The following is a 15,960-nucleotide window of genomic DNA, read 5'->3' as shown; positions in this document are numbered from 1 at the left end:
TTGCTGGGTCATATGGTAGTTCTATTTTTAATTTTTTAAGGAACCTCCACACTGTTCTCCATAGTGGCTGTATCAATTTACATTCCCACCAACAGTGCAAGAGGGTTCCCTTTTCCCCACACCCTCTCCAGCATTTATTGTTTGTAGATTTTTTGATGATGGTCATTCTGACCAGTGTGAGGTGACACCTCATTGCAGTTTTTTTTTAATTATTATTTATTTATTTATTTATTTTTAACATCTTTATTGGAGTATAATTGCTTTACAATGGTGTGTTAGTTTCTGCTTTACAACAAAGTGAATCAGTTATACATATACATATGTTCCCATATCTCTTCCTTCTTGCATCTCCCTCCCTCCCACCCTCTCTATCCCACCCCTCCAGGCGGTCACAAAGCACCGAGCTGATCTCCCTGTGCTTTGCGGCTGCTTCCCACTAGCTATCTACCTTACGTTTGGTAGTGCATATATGTCCATGCCTTTCTCTTGCTTTGTCACAGCTTACCCTTCCCCCTCCCCATATCCTCAGGCCCATTCTCTAGTAGGTCTGTGTCTTTATTCCTGTCTTACCCCTAGGTTCTTCATGACATTTTTTTTCTTAAATTCCATATATATGTGTTAGCATATGGTATTTGTCTTTCTCTTTCTGACTTCACTCTGTATGACAGACTCTAGGTCTATCCACCTCGTTACAAATAGCTCAAGTTCGTTTCTTTTTATGGCTGAGTAATATTCCATTGTATATATGTGCCACATCTTCTTTATCCATTCATCTGTTGATGGACACTTAGGTTGCTTCCATATCCTGGCTATTGTAAATAGAGCTGCAATGAACGTTGTGGTGCATGTCTCTTTTTGAATTATGGTTTTCTCAGGGTGTATGCCCAGTAGTGGGATTGCTGGTTCATATGGTAGTTCTATTTTTAGTTTTTTATGGAACCTCCATACTGTTCTCCATAGTGACTGTATCAATTTACATTCCCACCAGTGGTGCAAGAGTGTTCCCTTTTCTCCATACCCTCTCCAGCATTTATTGTTTCTAGATTTTTTGATGATGGCCATCTGACCACTGTGAGATGATATCTCATTGTAGTTTGATTTGCATTTCTCTAATAATTATTGATGTTGAGCAGCTTTTCATGTGCCTCTTGGGTATCTGTATGTCTTCTTTGGTGGAATGTCTATTTAGGTCTTCTGCCCATGTTTTAATTGGGTTGTTTGTTTTTTTGATATTTAGCTCCATGAGCTGTTTGTATATTTTGGAGATTAATCCTTGTCCGTTGCTTCATTTGCAAATATTTTCTCCCATTCTGAGGGTTGTCTTTTCATCTTGTTTATCGTTTCCTTTGCTGTGCAAAAGCTTTTAAGTTTAATTAGGTCCCATTTGTTTATTTTTGTTTTTATTTTCATTACCCTAGGAGGTGGGTCAAAAAAGATCTTGCTCTGGTTTATGTCAAAGAGTGTTTTTCCTGTGTTTTCCTCTAAGAGTTTTACAGTGTCCAGTCTTACATTTAGGTCTTTAATCCATTTTGAGTTTATTTTTGCGTATGGTGTTAGGTGGTGTTCTAATTTTCATTCTTTTACATGTAGCTGTACAGTTTTCCCAGCACCACTTATTGAAGAGGCTGTCTTTTCTCTATTGTATGTTCTTGCCTCCTTTTCATAAATTAGGTCAACATATGTGCGTGGGTTTATCTCTGGGCTTTCTATCCTGTACCAATCATCTATGTTTGTTTTTGTGCCATACCATACTGTCTTGATTAATGTAGCTTTGTAGTATAGTTTGAAGTCAGGGAGCCTGATTCCTCCAACTCCGTTTTTCTCTTTCAGTATTGCTTTGGCAATTCAGGGTCTTTTGTGTTTCCATACAAATTGTAAAATTTTTTGTTCTAAGTCTGTGAGGAATGCCATTGGTAATTTGATGGAGATTGCATTGAATCTGTAGATTGCTCTGGGTAGTATAGTCATTTTCACAATATTGATTCTTCCAATCTGAGAACATGGTATATTTCTCCATTTGTTTATGTCATCTTTGATTTCTTTCATCAGTGTTTTATAGTTTTCTGAGTACAAGCCTTTTGCCTCCTTTGGTAGGTTTATTCCTAGGTATTTTATTCTTTTTGTTCCAATGGTAAGTGGGATTGTTTCCTTAATATCTCATTCTGATTTTTCATTGTCAGTGTATAGGAATGCAAGAGATTTCAGTGCATTAATTTTGTATCCTGCAACCTTACCAATTCATTGATTAGTAGTTCTAATAGTTTTCTGTGGCATCTTTAGGATTTTCTATATATAGTATCATGTCATCTGCAAACAGTGACAGTTTTCTTCTTTTCCAATTTGTATTCCTTTTCTTTCTTTTTCTTCCTTGATTGCCATGACTAGGACTTCCAAAATTATGTTGAATAAGAGGGGCGAGAGTGGGCATCCTTGTCTTGTTCCTGGTCTTAGAGGAAATGCTTTCAGCTTTTCACTGTTGAATATGGTGTTAGTTGTAGGTTTGTCTTACATGGGCTTTATTATGTTGAGGTATATTCCGTCTCTGCCCACTTTCTGGAGGCCCTCCACACCTCTCCTGATCCTCTGATCCTGGAGAGCCCCTCCCTGCCCACCATTCCTCTTTGCCCCCCACATCCCTCCTGCACCCCTAGGGCCCACATGGCCTGGCGGGGGCCCCCAGAGAACAGAGGACTAGGCCTGGACTGTGACATCTTTATATAAGTGGATATAGATTGAAGAAGTAGCTATAAAACCTGAAATTTCCATGTTTCAATTCTTTTTTACCATGACTGTTAACATGATATAGCTAGGTATTGTGCACACTTCATTGTTTACTCTGCAATAAATTACTTCCCTCCTGACCAATAAATAGACAACCATCACCATGAGTTAGAAATGTTAGGCATTTGGCTGTACCCTAGAATATAGTTCATGGCCTTTAAATATTGTGTGGGTGTGAAAGATTTTGAGTGACCATTGGATAAGCTACAGCGTTCTACTTCCTTAAGCCATATTTGGGGATGTTTACTTATAATTATAGTCTTGCTCTAGGGCTTGCTATTTGGTGGACAAGATATTTTTCTGCTCATTCCTCAAGGATTCTTTCTGAATGCCAGTTAAGAGTATGAACTTTGGATCCAGAATGCTTGGGTTTCTATATATTAAACTCTACCACCTTGGCAAGTTATTTAACATCAGTAAGCCTCAATTCCTTCATCTGAAAGATGGGGAAAATGTAATGAATATAGCTCATAGATTATCTTTCAGGATTGAAAAGTTAATAAATGCAAGTAGAACTGTACCTTGCATGCAGTAAGTAATATATAACAGTTAGCTTTCCAGTTGGTATCATCATTTATTGTTATAATTGATTTTATTGTGATTGTGGAGTAGGTTCTGGTGGAAACCAAAAATACCATGTGTTTGGGAATGACCTTATGTTTAGTTATTCATCTTTTGTACTTATGACATTCAGTCAGAATTATTATGTCAATTTAGGGATTATCACACCTGGTTTTCATTTCTGTTGGTCCTGAGGTACTGAATTCATCAGAATTGAGCACTTTGAGAATAAAATTGAGATTGATGAATAAAGGGTTTTTTTTTAATCTTCTAGGAATAAAATTTTTGTAGCCACCAGTATTCATTTGGTTTAAAGCACAAGGAAAAATTGTGCTTTATAAAATGGATTACTATGTTCAACTGTTATTTGAGTTCCTGAGAATTACTGCCTAAGCTTAGATCTGTGGTCCATCTAGACTAGCATTTGCTCTTGGATAGGTTCTCAAGGAGAGAACATGGATAAATCTACAAGAACTAACAGAAGCCTCACCCAAAATTTTTTTTAATACTTTTGTGCTTTTCTTTTCATTCCAGCATGGCCCTTTGGTTTTTTGTTTTTGTTTTTTTGTGGTACGCGGGCCTCTCACTGTTGTGGCCTCTCCCATTGCGGAGCACAGGCTCCGGACGCGCAGGCTCAGCAGCCATGGCTCACGGGCCCAGCCGCTCCGCGGCACGTGGGATCTTCCCGGACCGGGGCACGAACTCGCGTCCCCTGCATCGGCAGGTGGACTCTCAACCACTGCGCCACAAGGGAAGCCCCCTTTGGTTTCTTTAAATCATTTAGGAAAGAGGTTCTGTCCCAAGAACTCCAGAAATATCTGGGGAGATTAGTATTTAGTCATTGTGAACATGAGCCAGGAAAAACAGAAAATGTTTAAAGATAGTTTATTGTTAGTATATTATATTTTAAGGTTGTTGATTGTTTCTTAGTTATTGTTAAGCTAATATATTCTGGCCTTAGAATATTCATGCAATTCAAAAATGTACGGTGTATTAATTCCAAGTCCTCTGTATTCTCCTTCCTCATCAGTAACTAGTTAATTTTGTATATTACTCCAGTTTTTTTTCTATGCAGATCTAATACTTTAATTTTTAGGATAGTAGGTTAATACTATACATATAATTTTTACAACTTTATTTTCTTACTTAATAATATGTATCCTGTACTTTCCAGGGGATTACATGTATATATTAACGGCATCCTTTTTAATGTTCATTCAGCATTTTAGTGTGCGGATATATCAATTTATTTATTCAATCCCTTATTGATACATGTCTGGGTTATTTGTAATTTTCTATTACAAAATATACTGCAGTGAATATCCTTGTACACATAATTTTGAATGCGTTTGCAAGTTCTATTCCCTAAAGTGGAAATGTGTGCTCAAAGAATAAAAAAAATTTTAAATGTTAGATACTGAGAAATCAGAGGTGCTTGTTGAGAGAAAAAAGTAACTCATAACATTAATAGTAGATACTGACAGTGGGAATGGCAGGCTTTGCTTTGCCCTCACTTGAGGTAGCTCCTTGTGTAAACAGTTAATAGAGATTTCTAGAACTTAAAAAAATTAACAGTTTCCCTGACTCCTCATTCATATTTGTTCTTTCCATTTATTCATTGGTCCTTAGAATTAGATAGGGAAGGGGATGCATGGAGGTGGAAGAAAGTATGGATACTGACTTTCTCATTTTACAGAGATACAATCTAAAGTAGTGGATCAAGTAGAGATTATAATTATTATTCAACGTTAGAAAGGTAATGTACAGAAGAACTAAAGATAAAAACACGGCTAAGAAAAACTTTAAAGGATGTAGTGTAAATGAGCTAAATTGTATATCTTTCATAGGGAGGAAAATACTGGATTTTCCTTAACAAATCTGTAACTGTAATTACAGAAGAAATAGAGGTCTAAACATATAATTTAAAGTTTTGGAGGTAACACTGAATAACTGAAGTCAGAAATAGAGAAGAAAGTTTACCTCTGAGGAGTGAGATCGGTAGTAGGGAACGGAGATGTTTTTATTTTTCATTTTATTTTCTCCTTTAAATGTTGGTATTTCTAGTTCTGTGTTTATTGATTACTTTCCAAATAATGTAGAAAATAGATTAAAAAAGGAAAGCTGAAGCTATAACTCCATGATGGGATAATTAAGGACAGTTGTGGGAAACAGCAATATCAAGGTCAAATCAGTTAGTGGGACAAAAATAGACTTAGGGGTGTTAGTTATATAGCTTATGAGTCCATTTATAAACTTTCCATATCAAGAAAGTTTATACCATATAGTAGTTTATAAGAAATAAACCTACTTAATTTGAGTTATAGAATTCAACTCATGACGATACATGGATACATTCATTCATTTGACAGACATTCATGAGTGGAGTAAGTTCATACTGTTATTTTTCTATGCCTGTCCCTGATGTGCTTTAAGATGTTGTATAGGAAAGCTCTCAGTGGGTTTCTGTTGAGTGAACTCTTAAAAACCCTCCTCCTAAAACTTAATGTCTCCTTAAAGAGATTTTCAATCAGTCCTTCTCTTTTCAGCCTCACTTCTTCTCTCATTTTTGGTAATACCCAGTGTTTCCTATTCCTGAGCTACTACCAGTCAGCCTGCTTCTGAGTGAGGTTTCTACTTTGTTCATGCTAAATCAGTTACTGATTCATCCACCTGCTTTCTAACATCCAAAATTTTGTTGGTATCTTTTCCAATTTTTTTCTCAGTATGTCTATACCTTTTTATATTCCTTTCCTGCCATTCCTCTACTATTCAATCCACCAACTTTAATCTAAGGTCCAGTTTTAATTTTACAAGTGTCAACTAAAAAACCATTCCATACCAGAATAATCACTGATGCATTAGTAAAGCGACAACATGAAGTGACTGCTCTTAAAATGAGAAGTGCATAATGATGAAACTGCTTTGTTCATATGTTCTGACCTAGACCTCTAACAAGAGAATCATTCTTTCGTCAGAGGATTGGATTTGGCAAAAACTTGAGTTAAATACACCTTTCTCCTACTTCTCCTTTTTTGGAATGAAGGAAAGTTCTAGTGGTTTTCAATGCAAGAAAAGTTGCATCTTTCTGATTTCTTTTGAAGAACTCAAAGTAAAATGTGTGATTTCTACAGAGGGCAGAAGAATTCCTTATTGTTTGGGGAGAAGCTGGGTGATGGTGATAATAATAATTACTATTATTTATTGATTGCTTCTGTGTGCAATTTATTTTATAAACAGTGTCTTTTATTAATCCTCAAACTGCCATAAGTAGTTATTATTTACTCCTTTTTACAAAGGATGAAATAACTTTTCTAAGGTTAAGTAATTTGCCCAAGGTTACACAGTGAGTGTTGGGCACATTATCAAATGACTCTAAAATCCATTCTTTTCCCACTTTTCCACCTTGTTAGACTCATACTGTTTTAATAACAGCAACAATGATAGCTGATAGTTATATAGCACATAGTCTCTACTAGATGCTGTTTTATACTCTTTATATATATTGACATATTTAATTCTCGTCCCTTAACCTTATGAGGTAAGCACCATCATTATCCTCTTCTATGGAGGTCAGGGAGAGTAAGTAACTTGCTGAAGGTCAATTAGTTACGGCTATAGTGATGTGGACCAGGATTCTAAGACAGTTGTTTGGTTGTTATTGGAGTAGATGAGAATGTTTATATTTGTTCTCATTGATTGCTGAGTCTGTTAAAAGGGCTCTAAACTTTAAAAACAGAAAGTAAATAAATATTTGGGTTCTTTTTTCTTTAAAGCTATGAGAAGATAACATGAAGCAATAAACGTCTTGCCACAGCTTAAGGTTTCTAGTTAGTATACCAACCCTTACCAAGAAAAAGTAATTAAATAGTGGGGGAGCAGGAGAAAGGGGAGGTGTTTTTGTATTAGAGTTCTGGCATTAACATTTGCAGATTGAGAAAAGCTCAAGAATTTTCTCTGAAGTACCCTGTTTATTTTGCTGTACTCTTTAATGTTGTTTCTAATTCCAAGAGAGACTATAATATATATTTCATCCATCCTTAACTATACCAAGAGGCTGAAGATAGCATACATTATCTTGGCAATGTTTTAGGAGAAAACTCCTATGTCTAGAGTTAGACATTTCGATCTGTTTGAGTACTGCCTGTGTCTAACCTGGACATACACACTGGCTTTGCTTTCCTGTTATGTCTGTGACACTGTAAGACATTCATATAGGAGGAAGCCACTCTAGGGTTCCTGGATGATGCTTTGACTTTGCCGTATTAAATGCCTTGCTTCTTATTAGGCTTGTCCCCTTCTCCCCTCACTCCCTCTCCCAAAAAGTTGCTTTAAAAGGAAGAATAATAAAAGTATTTTGGTCTCTTTCTCCATAACCAGATTGACCCACTGACAATCTGACTTTATTAGTTCAGACACTTGGCTATGAAAAATTCCTTTTTCATCCTGATTATTGTTTTATTTTAACACTTTTGATTTAAGAATGAATGTATTTAATTGCTCTTTATTTTTTGTTATTAACTTACTAAGGTTTTGTGATTTGTGCAGCTAGTTCCTATGACTTTCATAGAAGCTTATACTTCTGTGACTCATAAAAGACATTTTAGAAAGTTTATACTCCTGCCTCGTTGAGGTAAGCCCCCTATAGCCTACCTTTCCTGCTGATTAGAACTAAAAACTCTGGACAAAATATAAAAGCAACTACATAAATAATCAAAAGCAGACAGTTGGTGCTGGGAAATTAAAACCTGGAGGGGCAACTAGTTTGGGGTGCGTTTCCTAGTGTTTTATTTTGTTTTTTTTCTTTTCTCCCGTGGTTTTGCCCCCAGTTATGGAGCTGGGCAACAGTGGCTCTGGCAATTAAAACTCTGATAGAAACCTCATTTTTCTATCCAGAGAAATCAAGAAAATGGGTCCTGCATTTAATAGTATGGGGGAGGGATCTTTATGTTTTTTCTACCTTTCCCAGCTTTGCTCCTAAGACAGACCCAGTTGCAAGGCTGCAGCTATAGTAGAAGTGCTACAAGAGAAACCCTGTCTTTCCTGCCAGATAACCCAGAAAGGGGCATCTGTGATGAAGACTAAGGAGGACATCTTAGAAAAAAAGAGAGCTGGGAAGGGTGTCCCCTCATTTTGTGTATAACCAGCACAAGTACTAGTTTGTGCATGTGTCAGACAAACCCACAACAGCATACCACAGTCTTTGAGAACTGGCCTTCAGTTAGAACCACTCCTCAGAGGAGGTGAGGAAGAACTTGTGGTCTGAACCTAACTGACCTGATTGCCTGTTAAAACAGACAAACAAATCCTCTAGCAGATTATAAAAGATCAAAGGACTAACAGCCAATACAGCATAACATTAAAATGTCCAGGGTATGATTCAAAATTATGCTGCCTACAAAAAAACCAGGAAATTATAAACAATTCTCAAAGGAAAAGAGAGATGCCAACCCCAGGGTCACCCAGATTTTGAAATTATCAGGGAAAGACTTTGAAGAAGCTTTTATAGCAATTCTCCGTGGCATAAATGTAAACACTTTAAATTAATTTCTCAGTAGAGAAATAGAAACTATTAAAAACAACCAAATGGAAATTTTGGAACCAGAAAAATACAGTATCCGAAATAAAAAATTCACTGGGTGGGCTCATCAACATAGTGGAGTGACAGAAAAAAAAGTCAGTAAACTTAAAGATAGATCAATCGATATTTTTCAACTTTTAAAACAGAAAGAAAAAAGAAAGATTGGGGAAAAAAATGAACAGAGCCTTAAAACCTAACTTATGTCCAGAAGGAAGAAAAAGATTACGTACAAAAAGCTGGAAAGAATAACCAATTCTTAAGGGAGAAGGCAGCCTCTGCCAAAAAAGAGTAAGTCTTTTATGTAAGACAAATCAAGGTAAACTTTCTTTTTAAAATCTTGGGAGCCTTTGCAAGGATATGCTCAAGAATGTCAGTTTGCACAAAATTGTCTTGCAAATAAAGTACTGAAACATTTTCTGTCACAGAGAATGCTAGTTGCCTACCTATTATCTATTCTTCCCTTATTCCTTCTTAAATGAATGCCAGTCATATTGAGAGTAACAGTGTCGCAGGATAAAACCCGCATTACCCAGCCTCTTTTGCAGATGGGGTGTAACTGGGATACAGGTCTGGCCAGTGAGATCTAAGTAGAATTTGTGCCATGGGGTTTCTAAGAAACTCCCTTAAGAGGGCCCGGGGGTGGGGGTGGGGTGGGAGTGTATCAGGCTCCACTGTCTGCTACACTCGATTTTATGCCTCTTTTCATCCTTTGTCCAGTCTCTTTTTCCCCTATGGCAGCGGTTCTCAACCAGGGATGATTTTGACCCCCAGGAGAAATTTGGCAATGTCTGGAGACATCTTTGGTTTTTACAACTGACAGTTGCTAGCAGCATCTAGCAGGTAGAGGCCGTGGGTATTGCTAAACATCCTACAGCGTACAGGACAGTCTCCCACCACAAAGAATCATCTTGTCCAAATGTCAAGAGGCCAGATTGAGAAGCTTTGCTCTATGGAGTGCTGACCTGATGTTGCAGATTAAATAGCCATTTTGTGAGTAGAAGGTGGCAAGTCCATGTCTGAACAAAAATATAGAAGGAACTGAAGTCCTGAAGACATTGTGACACTGCTGCAGACTGTGTTCTTCCAGAGGCTTCATTACAAGAAAAAGAAAACACCTAATTTATTTAAGCTAATGGATTTCTCTTTCCTTACTCATTTACTAACTGGTAGAGTGTTTATTTAGAAGTTGTTAGTCATAAAGATTAGGGCAGCTAAAATATAAATAGTAATGAAGAGGTCTTAGGTATTGAAAAGAATAAGGAAGAGCTTATGTTTATCTGGGCAAAGAGGCATTTGAAGAAAGTATCTTTTTCTAAAGATTATCTTGAAGGGAGTTGTACCATTCTGTGGGTTTTTTTAATGAAGAACTTTTCTGTTGTTACTATAACATATTTCATTCTAGTGCCAGAATTTGGTCTCCTCAGCTTCCACTAGATCTGTGGTTAGCTTGGATCACATAGGGACTTAACTACTTGAGTCTCCATTGCCTGGGGTTGCAGATCCACTAAAGGGAAAGTGATGGAGGTTAAGCATTGTATATACTATGGAAGAATAAGAGGTAATGTTGGTTGAGCTTTGGGGGATCCCTTTCTGATTATGGGGGCAACATCAAAGCTAAAACACCATGTCTAGCCTTGGAATTCAGTTAAAATGATGCTGTCATTTGAAATCATGCCACACTAAGATCTAAGGAACTAAAGCTGTTTGTTCTGACCAAAAATAGGATAGAGGTATAGCAATAATTGATGGAAACAAAAAATGGAAGATTCAACATAAAAAATTCCCTAACCATGAAATTGCCTCATGTTCTCCAGAAAATGGTATTTCTTTGCTTTAAAAATGCTGGTTTGAAGCTGTCGCAGAGCGATGCCATATTTACCTAAATTATAGGGACCCTTTAAGTAGCCATTTGTGGAATACAGGAAACTTAGTGCACTTGTAAATTTATACCTGTGACAGCCTGATTCTCACTGCAGAATTCTAGGGGTGAAAAACACCCCCAAACCTTCTAATCCATTCCCTTACTATTGTGGGAAATTGTATATCAGTAAAAGATACAGATTGTACCCTAAAGGGTTTCAATCTAATGAAGCTAACAGTAAACATATAGTGGGTCTGTCCACTAACATCTCAAAATTAGTGTGACTAAAATTGAACTCTTGATTTCCCTTCCAAACCTGTAACTCTCTCATCTGCCTAGCTCAGTAAATGGCATTCCTATTCTTTCTGTTTCTCAGGAAAAATCTTTGAAGTCATAATTGACATTTTTCTTTCTCTCTCACCCCCAGAGCCAATCCATCACCAAATCCAGCCCATTCTAAACATATCACAACTAATACCATTGCTTACCACCTTCACTGCTTCCACCCTAGTTCAGGTCCACTTTTTACCAGGATTACCTCCTAGATTTTTACCCAAGTGAAATGAAGACCTATATTCACATGAAAACCTATATGTGAGTATTTACAGTGGCTTTATTCATATTCCTTAAAAACTGGAAACAATCCACATGGCCCTACTCAGCAAAAAAAGGAACGGACTGTTAACATACACACTACATACCTGAATCTCCAATGCATTATGCTAAGTGAAAGAAGCGAGACTCAAAGAGTGAGTCCATTTATATGACATTCCTGAAGAGGAAAACTACAGAGACAGAAGCAAATCAAGAATTTTTAGGGCTGATTACAAAGCACGAGGAGTTTTTTTGGTATGATGGAACTTTCTTGATTATTATGGTGCTTACCCGACTGTACTCATTTCTTAAAACTTGAAAAACCATAGACTTAAGGATGAATCTTATTGTACATAAATTGTATCTTAATTCAGAAAAAAAAAGAATTCATTGTTAGTAATAGCAGAAGACTTGTCAGTCAGAGTTCAGTGTGGGAAACAGAAACCATTCAAGATATTTTAAACAAGAAGGAATTTTATATAGTAGGAATAAAAGCTTTGGAAGGGCCTAAGAAGCGATTTTATGTTGGACTTCGGGTGGTGACTTCAGAACAATATAGAACTTATATACTCAGGGCATAATGCTCTGAGACCATCACTGGAGCTATGCTGGAATCCAGAACAAAGCATCTACTGCTGCTGCACTGGTCTCTGGACATCCAGGAAACCACAGAACAGATTCCCACCAGTGAGACCAAAAGGTTAGGAAGCCAGGTCAACAAGCCATTGGTGCTTCTGCTGCTGCCACACTGCTGCTTCTTACCCCCCAAAACTGAAAAATGTTCCCTATTTTGTTAATGCTGGAGAGAATTCTCATGTTTTCACCATTGTCCTTGCCAGCAGAGACAAACAAAGAAGACCCCCAAAATCATGTGAAATAAGCAGAACCTAATTGACATCCAGAGCTCTGGCTAATAGAAGGGAGTCTGTAGTTTCCCACATTTTATAATTAAATGGAGGGTGGAGTAAGCCATGCATCAGTGGTCAGCACAATATCTAAGCTTCCATCAATAAGGGACTGCTTAATGAATTATGATATGTTATACAGTAGATGAAGGATTTACCCAGGTGGCGGGTATTCTGTAAGCTGGAGTATATAATTGCACTGTTGAGTCTTGGTTAATAAATTCTGGTGCTTTAAATATAGAACTCTTACATCTAACTGTACTGAAGTCAATATATTGCAGTTTCTATAATCCTACTTTTAAATTTGTGTAGCAAACATTGCTATTTCTTTAAGATAGTTAAATAACTTCTCTTTTTCAAAATTAATTTGAAAGATTACAGGACAAGTTAGGCTTCCTAATATCGAGAATGCCATACATAAATTTAGAAAACAAGAATTTTTTGAAATGGTAAATAATATAGAAGAGATCTTTAACAACTTTCTACATGAGGCAGATCAGCTACAGATAAAGGACTAAGTTTATGTAGAATATGTAGTAGAACACAGCCTTATCTCTTGGCTGTGAAATGCAAATGTTGCCTTCCAAGTGGCATGTGGATCACTGTTCTCAGAGGAATGCCCTGATGGCATCCTCTCACATATCACCTACGCCATAGCTGGTGTACATGCACACTCCTGTGTGTACGTACACCACCGGAATGGGTCTGAGTAGACTCACTGCAAACTTAAAGCTCCAGGGAGAAGTATTTTAGTTCGTGAACACAAACCTGTTAAGTTTGGCCCTCTCTCACCCCCACAAAATAAAGTTCAAGTTAAAAAGTATCTTTAAATAAAAAATAAGCTATTTTATCTTAAAGTGTACGAGCAATGCGCTTAGAGTGAATTGCCTCAGAAACTAAATGGCCAGACTGCCTCTAACAGATTTTAATTATTTTTATAGTTTTTCCCAAATGAAGACTCACAATAGCCATTTTAAGTAAACTAGAGCAATTCTTTCATCTTTATTGCAAGCTTCAGACCCTAAACAAAGCATGAAGCTGGGCAGTGCACTGTTTAATTTTCAGATTGGATTTTTCATTATGTTTTATGATAACTTTTTATTTTTATCAAGTTGCATCTCAGCCTTCTGTTTAGACTCAAGAAGATTTATGGCAAATGATCTGGGTGTTTATTTGGACAAACATGCAATAAATCAGTCTACTGTTTCAATAAAATGTTATTAATAGAACACATTATTCTGTTCAGTATTATGTTATCTTTAAAATTAAGCAGAACATTAGTGGTAGTGAAACTAGTTTCAATCAATACATTCCTGTAATGAAACCTATTGTATAAGAAACTTCTTTTTAAGGAGGAAAAATGTCCTTAACACAGCTACCAACTACCAACTTCTGACTCTAGAGATGGCATTTCACAGTTTCTAAAAATTATTTGGTAGGATTTCTTTGTGTTTGTTTTGGTGTTAAGATAGTTTCCTGAAAGTTACCTTGCAGCAGTGAGTGCATAAATGTTCCTTAAACGCTTTTTTTTTTATAATTGAAGAATTTAGTTGGCACTTGACCTGGCAGAGACCCACCCAGGTGTGTGCTTCAGTGAAATTGAGGTCAGAGCTGCTGTTGACACTCAGGAGTATAAGAATTGCCAATTTCTCTTCTGATCGTGTAGAATTTCTGGTTAAATTTATTAATGGAGTATAGATAGAGGATATAATTTTAATTTTTCAAAATTCATATAATAATGAGAATTTACTAGGAGTGAGCCCCGATTTAAATCCTCTATCACCCACTATACTCCCTATTAAAATTTTAGAATGACGGCTTTAAATTCAAAGGTGGCTAAAGTCTCAGGGTGGTACTGCAGTCTTAGGAGAACTTCACTGCTCAGGGACTGGCAGGTTGTTTCTGTTGCTGTCTTCTGTTTAGATAGCAAAGTGCCTTGAGAAAAGGCTGCTATTTGATAATGCCGTGGGAAATTAAAGACCTTTGAATGTTAAATTGTGTATATTTTCCAGTGGAAAATCTCTTAAAACATACTTTATACTTTTGCTTGGTACACAGTATTGTCATCACATGGCAGTTTAAGGAATCTGGAGACTGGTTGGAATTCCAAGTTTACTCCTTTACTTCTGTCGTTTTATATTTTTAATCTGAATGTAAGAAATAGAGATTATCTTACTGTGGTTTTATTCTCATTAAATTGTTAAGAAGTGGTTTTGGGAGATGAGAGTTATGTTAAGATGAAAAAATAATTATGAAAATCTAAGCCATCATACATATTCTACTGGCTTAGGATAAAGTTTCCATAGTCCATCAGGCAAATAATTTGATCATGTTGCTGTACGACTCTAACAGTAAACAAGCGAGTTCTAATACATTCTTTGAATACCACTGCTAACATTTAAATGCAGATGGTTATCATATTTTTTCATACCAGTAGGAGACTACTTAAAATCTGCGTTGGAGTGAAGCATAAGGTAGCAAGCAGTACACTTGATTCTGGTTTTTATCTTTCTTAGTTCCACCTCAGAACTTTTAAATGCTACATTTCTGAAGGAAGGTTCAGTTTTGTGTTATGACTGTGAACACCTGTGAACCACTGGGCTTAATTTGTTTACAGCTGACAGTGATTGTGTGTGGAGACTGTGGCAGCAGTTGGCAAGGAGCAACTGACCATTTCGTTATCTCTGCATTGTCTTATTTTTCTTATTTCCCCAACATTTTAACATCATCTATGTTTTGTGAAGTTATTTGTAGGTTTTTTTTTTTTCCTAGTAGTTATCTGGTTTGGTATTAAGGTAATTCTGGCTTCACTAAATGAATTGGAAATTGTTTCTTCCTTTTTCTATTTTCTATCTTTGTGATATTATAATTTCTTTAATTGACATGGAGGTATTAAGATGTTCTCTTTTGTCTTCAGTCAGTTTTGGTAATTTCTGTCTTTTAAGGGATTTGTACATTTCATAAGTTGTCATATAAGTAGCATGAAGTTGTTCATAATGTTCCTTTTTCAACCTGATGATGTCTGTGGCATTGCATCTGTGTGCCCCTTTTTCATTTTGATGATTTGTATCTTTTTTTTCTTGATCAATCTTATTGATTTTTTAACAAAACAGCTTGTATTAGATTTTCTCTATTGTTTGTTTTCTATATCATTTATTTCTGGCCTTATGTTAATTTTTCCTTCTATTTATTTCAGTTTTAATTTGCATTTCTTTTTCTAACTTCCAAGATTGACATTTAGATCATTGGTTTGGGACTTTATTCTTTTCATTTAAAATTACAGATTTACACATTTAAACATTTAAAGTTATAAACATCTAATGTTATAAATTTCCCTCTGAGAACTCCTTTACCTGCATCCCACACTTTCTTATGTTGTGCTTTTTTTTTTTTTCAAAATATTTTCTTTTTTTTTTTCGGTACGTGGGCCTCTCACTGTTGTGGGCTCTCCCATTGCGGACCGCAGGCTCAGTGGCCATGGCTCATAGGCCTAGCCGCTCCGCGGCATGTGGGATCTTCCCGGACCGGGGCACGAACCTGTGTCCCCTGCATTGGCAGGCGGGCTCTCAACCACTGCGCCACCAGGGAAGCCCCAAAATATTTTCTAATTCCCTTTGTGTTTTCCTCTTTGAACGGTTTATAATCATTTATAAATTTTTCTTAATTTCAAATTTTTGCAG

At 36.5% G+C, this 15,960-nt stretch overlaps 1 protein-coding gene across 4 annotated transcripts in view; it reads left to right on the top strand.

The window, feature by feature from the left end:
* The window catches only part of KIAA1328, a gene marked incomplete at its 5' end in the record, with an annotated part of 384,225 nt that overhangs the window by 174,366 nt on the left and 193,899 nt on the right, over positions 1–15,960 (top strand). The gene's annotated exons all lie outside the window — the stretch shown is intronic.

Source organism: Stenella coeruleoalba (genome assembly GCF_951394435.1).
Source record: "Stenella coeruleoalba genome assembly, chromosome: 14".
NCBI classification, from domain to species: Eukaryota; Metazoa; Chordata; class Mammalia; order Artiodactyla; family Delphinidae; genus Stenella; species Stenella coeruleoalba.
The sequence above is the reverse complement of the archived record's forward strand: the minus strand, read 5'-3'. Positions and strand labels throughout refer to the sequence as shown.